Below are 7,985 nucleotides of genomic sequence, written 5' to 3'. Positions count from 1 at the left end.
ATGTTGTAGGATCTGTTTTTCTAAATTACACCTAAAGTTTAATAGAGGAGGATAACCAACATCATTTAAATACAAAACTAGGCAACAACAGCCCAGCAGGTTATTTTTAGCTTCTACATTAGTGGACTGCAGTTTTAAATTCATATGATCCAACAACCTCTAAGGATTGTTTAAGCAGACATTTTAATTCTGAGTACTGGGTTTTCAATTGCCCACACTAATTTTGTTAAGCAGATATTAAGCAAACATCAATGATTATAAGACAAAAATTTAATGACAATTTGTTACTGGGTATATAATAATCCATTGGGCTAAATAGTTTACATGGGACTATATAGAAATTTAAAACAGAAGCAGATGTAAATGTTACATATCATCATCATCAGATTCATCTTCTTCCTTCAAAGATTCCTTAGCATATTTCTCTGCTTCTTCCCTTATATCTTTTGGAACAATTTCATGTCTTCCTTTACATAATTCACCAATGCAGCTGAGCTCTAGTTCAAATGCTTTATCTTTAACTTCATCATGTACTATGTAAATTATTTTTGCAATTTCTATAACAATGTCATGGCAGGTCATTTCTTTCATCTGAAGCTTTTCAATTTCTGTCTTTGCAGCTTGCCCGGCTTTACCAATGGCACAGCCCCAATAACCACATGAAACACCCGATGGATCATGTGGAGTTGTGCACCATCCTTCACAATGTAAGACCCTAACATGAAACTGCATCCAAAAGGTCTAGCAGCACTGTACAGTGTATAGGCATGAACATACATGGCCACTCTATCTGCAAGATGTTAGAGTGGAATGTTACAGCCAAAGCTAGATCTAAAGTTGCAAGCTTCTTCTCTTGCTATGTCTGCTAAAGAACGAGCATCTGCCAACAAACCTGCTATCGCCATTCCTGCATGCCGATCAACATTAAAAAGACGTTTGTTGGAACCTTCTTCATAAAGTTTAGAAAGGACTAATTTTCTTCACCGAAGACAACACCATCTTTACATCTGATTCCAATAGCTGTACTACTATTTTCCACAGCCTTCATAGCATATTCAACTTGAAAAACTCTCCCATCAGGAGAGAATGTAGAAGCTGACAGGTCATACCCAGTGCTGAAAGAGCTCATTATGTTAAAGCCTCCAGGTTATGTAGGGATTCCAGGCTCAAAACGCTTCCACTAGCCTTGATAAATGATTGACAAAGATTTTGTTTTATTGACTTTGTAATAATATTACATTAAAAAAATATATAATATGAGGTCCCATTCAACCCCACCACCCCCACCCCACCTCTCCCCCCCTAGCAACACTCATTCCTATCATCATGACACATCCATTGCATTTGGTAAGTACATCTTTGGGCACCTTTGCACCTCATGGTCAATGGTCCACATCATGGCCCATACTCTCCCCCATTCCATCCAGTGGGCCCTGTGAGGATTTACAATGTCCGGTGATTGCCCCTGAAGTACCATCCAGGGCAGCTCCATGTCCCAAAGACACCTCCACATCTCATCTTTTCCTGCCTTTCCCCGTACCCATCAGCCACCATGTCCACTTTTCCCAATCCAATGCCACCTTTTCTATGTGGACATTGGATTGGTTGTGTCCATTGCACCTCTATGTCAGGAGGAGGCTCAGATTCCACATGGATACTGGATGCAATCCTCCCACTTTCAGTTGTAATCACTCTAGGCTCCATGGTGTGGTGGTTGTCCTTCTTCAACTCCATCTTAGCTGAGTGTGGTGAGTCCAATGAATTAGATTGTAGGTGCTGGAGTCTGTTGAGGCTCAGGACCTGGCTATCACATTGTCAGTCCAGAGATTCAAATCCCCTAAATATATCTTAAACCCCAACACTAACTGCAACTCCAGCACATCAGCATGAAAGTCTTATGAAGAGAGATCCCATCTGAGTCCAGATTCATCACACATAAACACCATTTCCAAAGAGGGGCCATCTGACCTGGTAGTTAACCCCTTCTGCCATGACCATAACTCCCATGGGTCTCTTTAGCCCTCAAAGGAACCAATACCTGGGGGTTGTATCTGCTTTATCTGTCTCTCAGACTCTGCTCAGTTGTGCATAAGGGCAATCCTTCTGACAGCCTCCAGAATCTTTTTTAGAGACTCGTAGCAATATAAACTCATTTCTCCTTTCCATTTCCCCCTTACATTATGTCAAACAGCATTTTAAAGTCATGTTATTTTATGTAGACAGGGATATTCTGCTGATCCACATTGAACCTTCCATATAAGGTCATTTTCCAGTTGCATCATCAGTTGGTAGTTGATAGTGGTCCCTCGGTGCCAGGGAGGCTCATCCCGGGTGTCATGTCCCATGCTGGGGGGAAGGCATTGCATTTACATGCTAAGTTTGGCTTTGAGACTGGCCACATTTGAGTAACATGAAGGCTGACAGGAAGAAATTCCCAGACACAATGCTGCTCTGGGCCTTGTTCTTATTTTAGGCTTATCAGCTCACAAGCATAGTCATTAGCATCAGGGGCTCACTGTTGAACCCTCACTCCCTCCCAGTCCCCGCCACTGCACCTGGGAGACTGTCGCTGCTCCCCTAGGGACCATGACAGAGCACCACTGGCCAGGAACCCAGTACCCCCCCTGCTGTGGTTTTTAATTGTTGCCACTATGAGTATATCCAAACATTACCACGCACCCTGGACATATGTTCTGTACAGCTCCCTGTCAGCCTTATATCACCTGTCAATGGTATCCTATACCAGTATTCCTCCATTGCCATTGTTGAACCACTCTGTGATCCAGAACTCCCTGAAATTTGAAGCCCAATATAATGTCAGGGTCCCTTACTAGGAAATGGCATATAGCGATGGGTTTAAAGGTTAGATAAAGAATACGTGTTGACTTGGAAAAAATTCTACATTCTACCTTTTTCTTTTTTTTTTCCCCCCCTAATTATTGAACTTTTCTTCACAGGAGCCCTAGACCACAGCAATGCATATATATAATATACAGCACTCCCATACATCCACCACAAAACCTTTTCCCTTCCACAGCGATACTCTTACACCCTGTTCACATCATATTCACTTAACGTGATGTACAGAGTCTGAGACAATAGCTTTCAAACAAGGTGACATCTGTGCTTACATTGTGGTGCATACTTTAGGATACACAGTTTTTTAAATTCTTAGTTATCCTATGTTTTACATTATGGTTTACATTATCAGTCTGTCATCTCCTATATGTTATGGTGCAATGTTACATGTTTTATATCCATCCTTGTGTACTCTCATGAAACTCCTCTCTTACCCCCCATTTACCTTGGTTCCACACATTTAACGTCCATTTTCCCTTCCACCTTGGTGCCCACAGTGGCAGCCAACCTCCATTTCCCGAGGAGCCACTTCCAGAGATAGATGGAATAGTGTTCAGGGCCTAACTTGCTCAACTGCCCCAATGCCCTGGGAGCCACCCTTTCTCTCGAGGGATACAGTTCCCTCTATTTGATGGCATTAGTCCTCCCCAGAATGTGGGTTCACCCCCACTGTCACTACTTGGGTTTCTACCCCATGGTGTCACCCACTCTGGCAGAATAAAAAGGTAACCCATTTAAAAAATGGGAAAAAGACTTAAACAGACACTCTCCAAAGAAGAAATACAAATGGCTAAAAAGCACATGAAAAAATGTTCCAAATCTCTAGCTATCAGGGAAATGCAAATGAAAACCACAATGAGATACCATCTTACACCCATAAGATTGGCAGCTATGAAAAAAACAGAAGAATACAAGTGCTGGAGAGGATGTGAAGAAAGGGGAACACTCATCCACTGCTGGTGGGAATGCAGAAGGATCCAACCATTCTGGAGGACAGTATGGCGGTTTCTCAAAAAACTAGCCATAGATTTGCCATATAACCCAGCAATACCACTGCTGGGTATATACCCAACAGAACTGAAAACAAGGACACAAACTGATATATGTACACCAATGTTCATAGCAGCATTGTTCACTATCACCAAAAGTTGGAATCAACCCAAATGCCCATCAACAGATGAGTGGATCAATAAAATGTGGTATATACACACAATGGAATACTACTCGGCTGTAAGAACAAACACACTACAAACACATGTGATAACATGGATGAATCTTGAGAACCTTATGTTGAGTGAAGCAACCCAGACATTGAAGGACAAATACTACATGACCTCAATGATATGAAATAACCAAGCTGCCCTAGATAGCAAGAGACTGAACGATAGGCTTACAGGAAATCGGAGGGTGGAGGAAGGATGTGAGCCGATGTCTGCAGGGGTGGAATTTAAGACGAGATGGTGGTAAGTATGAACACAAAGAAGAGATAAAATGGGGGCAAGGGGTTGCCTTTGGTTGGGGCTTTGCAGGTTTGAGGGTGGCTGGGGATGGGCGGATGGGTAACATTGCCCAAAAGTGGGGGGAGGGAGGGGTAGCATACGAACACAGGAAAAGGTCAGGTGTTGGTGGAGAGTAAAATGCCGAGAAAATCATATCAAAATATAATAAAGAAGGTTACCTGTTTAGAATGCTCGGAGGGGAGCTCCTGGGGATTGACAAAGATTATCTCCCATTGAACTGGTTGCCTTTTCACCCTTTTTACAAGATCCTTTGAGGTGCAAAAGTGTTTAATTCTGGGGCAGTCCCATTTATCTATTTTATCTTTTGCTGCTCCTTCTTTGGGTGCAAAGTTTAAGAAACTACTACTGGTCACAAGATGTCAAAGATGTTTTCCTACATTTTCTATTAGCACTTTTATGGTTGTCTCTTTTGTATTTAGGTCTTGACCCATTTTGAATTAATTTTTGTGTAAGGTTTGAGATAGGTGTCCTCTTTCTTTTGACTATGGATATCCAGTTCTCCCTGCACCAAGGGAGTAGACTGTTCTGTCCCAGCTGGGAAGGCTTGACAGGCTTGTCAAAAATACTTGACCATAGATGTGAGGGTCTATATCTGAATGCTTAATTTGTTTCCTCTAGTTAATCTCTCTTTATGCCAGTACCATGCTCTTTTTACCACTAGCTCGGTAATATCCTTTATTTTTCTATTTTTTAAAAAGATCTATTTATTTATTTATTTCTCTCCCCTTCCTGCTCTCTGTGTCATTTACTGTGTGTTCTTCTGTATCCACATGCATTCTTGTGAGTAGCACTGGGAATCTGTGTCTCTTTCCATTGAGTCATCTTGCTGCATTAGCTCTGTGTGTGTGTGGTATCACTCCTGGGCAGGCTGTGCTTTTTTTTTTTTCATGTGGGGCATCTTTCCTTAGGGGGTGCATTCCTTGCACGTGGTACTTTCCTAAATGGGGCATATCCTGCCTGGCACAGCACTCCTTGTTCACAGAGCACTGCACATGGGCCAGCTCACTACATGGGTCAGGAGGCCCTGGGTTTGAACACTGGACCATCCATATGGTAGGTGAACGCTCTCAATTGAGCCAAATCTTCTTCCCTTGGTAATATCATTTAAAGTCCAGAAGTGAGGGTCCTCCAACTTTGTTCTTTTTCCAATCCATTTCTTATCTATTCAGGGACACTTTCCCTTCCAAACAAATGTGATAATTGGTTTTTCCATCTTGCAAAAAAGGGTGGCAGGACTTTTATTGGGTTTCCATTGAATATGTAAATCTGTTTGGTTAGAATTGACATCTTAGTGATATTTGGCCTTCCAGTCCAGGAACGAAGGCTGTCCATTTATTTAAGCCTTCTTTGGTTTCTTTTAGCAATGTGTTGGAGTTTTCTGAATATGGGCCCTTTATATCTTTGCTTAATTTTATTCCTAAATATTTTATTTTAGTTACTATGATAAATGGAATTTTTTTTCTGATTTCCTTCTCAGATTGCATACAAGTAATGTATTTAGAAGCGCTATTCATTTTTGCATATTAATCTTGTATCCTGCCACTTTGCCAAATTTGTCTATGATGTCTAGTAGCTTTGTTATGGATTTTTTCAGGAGATTCTAGGTATGCAGTCATTTCCTCAGTGAATAGTGTAAGTTTTACTTCTTCCTGTCTTATTTGGATGCCTTTTATTTCTTTATCTAGCCTAATTGTTCTAGCTTGAATTTCTAGTACAATATTGAATAACAGTAGTGACAGTGGCATCCTTGTCTTGTTCCTGATCTCGGCAGGAAAACTTTCTATTGCTGCAATCAGCTCACAATAGGAAGCATCTGCAACATCTACAATAAGGTAACATTTACAATAACAGGAAGAAATTGCAACATCATCTATAACAGGAATCAACCAATAGGTAAGCCAGTTTCCCACAAACATTCTACCTTTCACCATTGAGTACCATGCTAGCTATAGGGTTTCCTTAAGTGCATTTTACTATATTGGGAAATCTTCCTTCTATTCTTATCTTTTGGGTGTTTTTATCAAGAAAAGGTGCTGTATTTTGACAAATGCCTTTTCTGCATCAATTAAGATCATGCAATTTTTCCTCTTTAATTTATCAGTTTGGTTTATTACACTAATTGATTTTCTCGTGTTGAATCACTCTTGCGTACCTGGGATAAAACCAACTTGATTGTGGTGATAATTCTCTTAAGATGATTTTTTATTTGGTTTTCAAGTATTTTATTGGAGACTTTTAAAATTTGTATTCATTAGAGAGATTGGACTGTAATTTTCTTTTTTGTGGTATTTTTATCTGGTTTTGATATTTGGGTGATGTTGGCTTCATAGAATCAGTTTGGTAGCGTTCTTTCCTGTTCAATTTTTTTTTGAAAAGCTTGAGCAAGTTTGGTATTAGATCATCCTTGAATGACTGGAAGAATTCACCTGTGAAGCCATCTGATCCTGAACTTTTCATCTTTGGGATGGTTGGGTTTTTTCCTAAGATTTATTATTTATTTCCTACCCCTCCCCCCCAGTTGTCTGTTCTCTGTGTCCATTCTCTGTGTATTCTTCTGTGTCTGCTTGTATTCTTGTCAGTGGCATCAGGAATCTGAGTCTCTTTTTGTTGCATCATCTTGCTGCGTCAGCTCTCTGTGTGTGTGACACCACTCTTGGGCAGGCTGTACTTTTCTGTACAGGCAGCTCTCCTTATGGGGTGCACTCCTTGTGCGCAGAGCTTCCCTAAGCTGGGGACAACCCTGTGTAGCATGGTATTCCTTGTGCACATCAGCACTGCACATGGGCCAACTCACCACATGTGTCAGGAGGCCCTGGGATTGAATCCTGGGCCTCCCGTGTGGCAGGCAGACACTGTATCAGTTGAGCCAAATCTGCTTCCCTTTGGGAAGTTTTCGATGACTGTTTCAATCTTTTACTTGTTTGTTGAGATCTCCTATTTCCTCTAGAGTCAGTGGAGGTCAGGGGTTCTTATCTTTTATGTTCCACGGACCCCTTTGCCAGTCAGGTGAAAACCATGAATGCTTTCTCCAAATGTAGCAGCAGAGTTTTTGATATTTAACATTGGCATGTCTTTAAATTAAAATTTAGGATTATTCAAAATTCCTTCAAGTTTATAGACCCTCTGTAATCTTCCCATGGACCCTTGGGGTGTGTGGAACCCTTGTTCAGAACCCCTAGTATAAGTTTGTGTGTTTTCCAGGGATTTGTCCATCTCATCTACATTGTCTAGTTTTTTGCACACGGTGGTTCATAGCATCCTTTTTTTATCTCTCCTTTCTGCAGGGTCCATGGTCATGTGTCCCTCTCATTTCTGATTTCATATATTTGCATCTTTTTGATTATTATTCTCCCTAAGGATTTGTCAAATTTGTTGAACTTCTCAAGGAACCAACTTTTCATTTTTCGTTTTGTTGATTCTCCCTATTGCATTTATTTATTTATTTATTTTATTTTCATTCATTCAGTCATTCATTCATTCATTCATTCATTCATTTCATATACCCCACCCCTTGCAAGTTGCTTGCTGTCTGCTCTCTGTGTCCATTCACTGTGTGGTCTTCTGTGTTTGTATTTATTTTTTATTTATTCCCCCCCCCGCCCCCCG

At 40.9% G+C, this 7,985-nt stretch overlaps 1 pseudogene; it reads right to left on the bottom strand.

Moving 5' to 3' along the window:
* Nucleotides 1-255: 255 nt before the first annotated feature.
* Nucleotides 256-1,129, bottom strand: LOC139438372 (proteasome subunit alpha type-3 pseudogene; annotated as a pseudogene).
* Nucleotides 1,130-7,985: the final 6,856 nt, after the last annotated feature.

This window comes from Dasypus novemcinctus, chromosome Y (genome assembly GCF_030445035.2).
Source record: "Dasypus novemcinctus isolate mDasNov1 chromosome Y, mDasNov1.1.hap2, whole genome shotgun sequence".
Lineage (NCBI taxonomy): Eukaryota > Metazoa > Chordata > Mammalia > Cingulata > Dasypodidae > Dasypus > Dasypus novemcinctus.
This window is presented reverse-complemented; position numbering and strand designations above follow the sequence as displayed.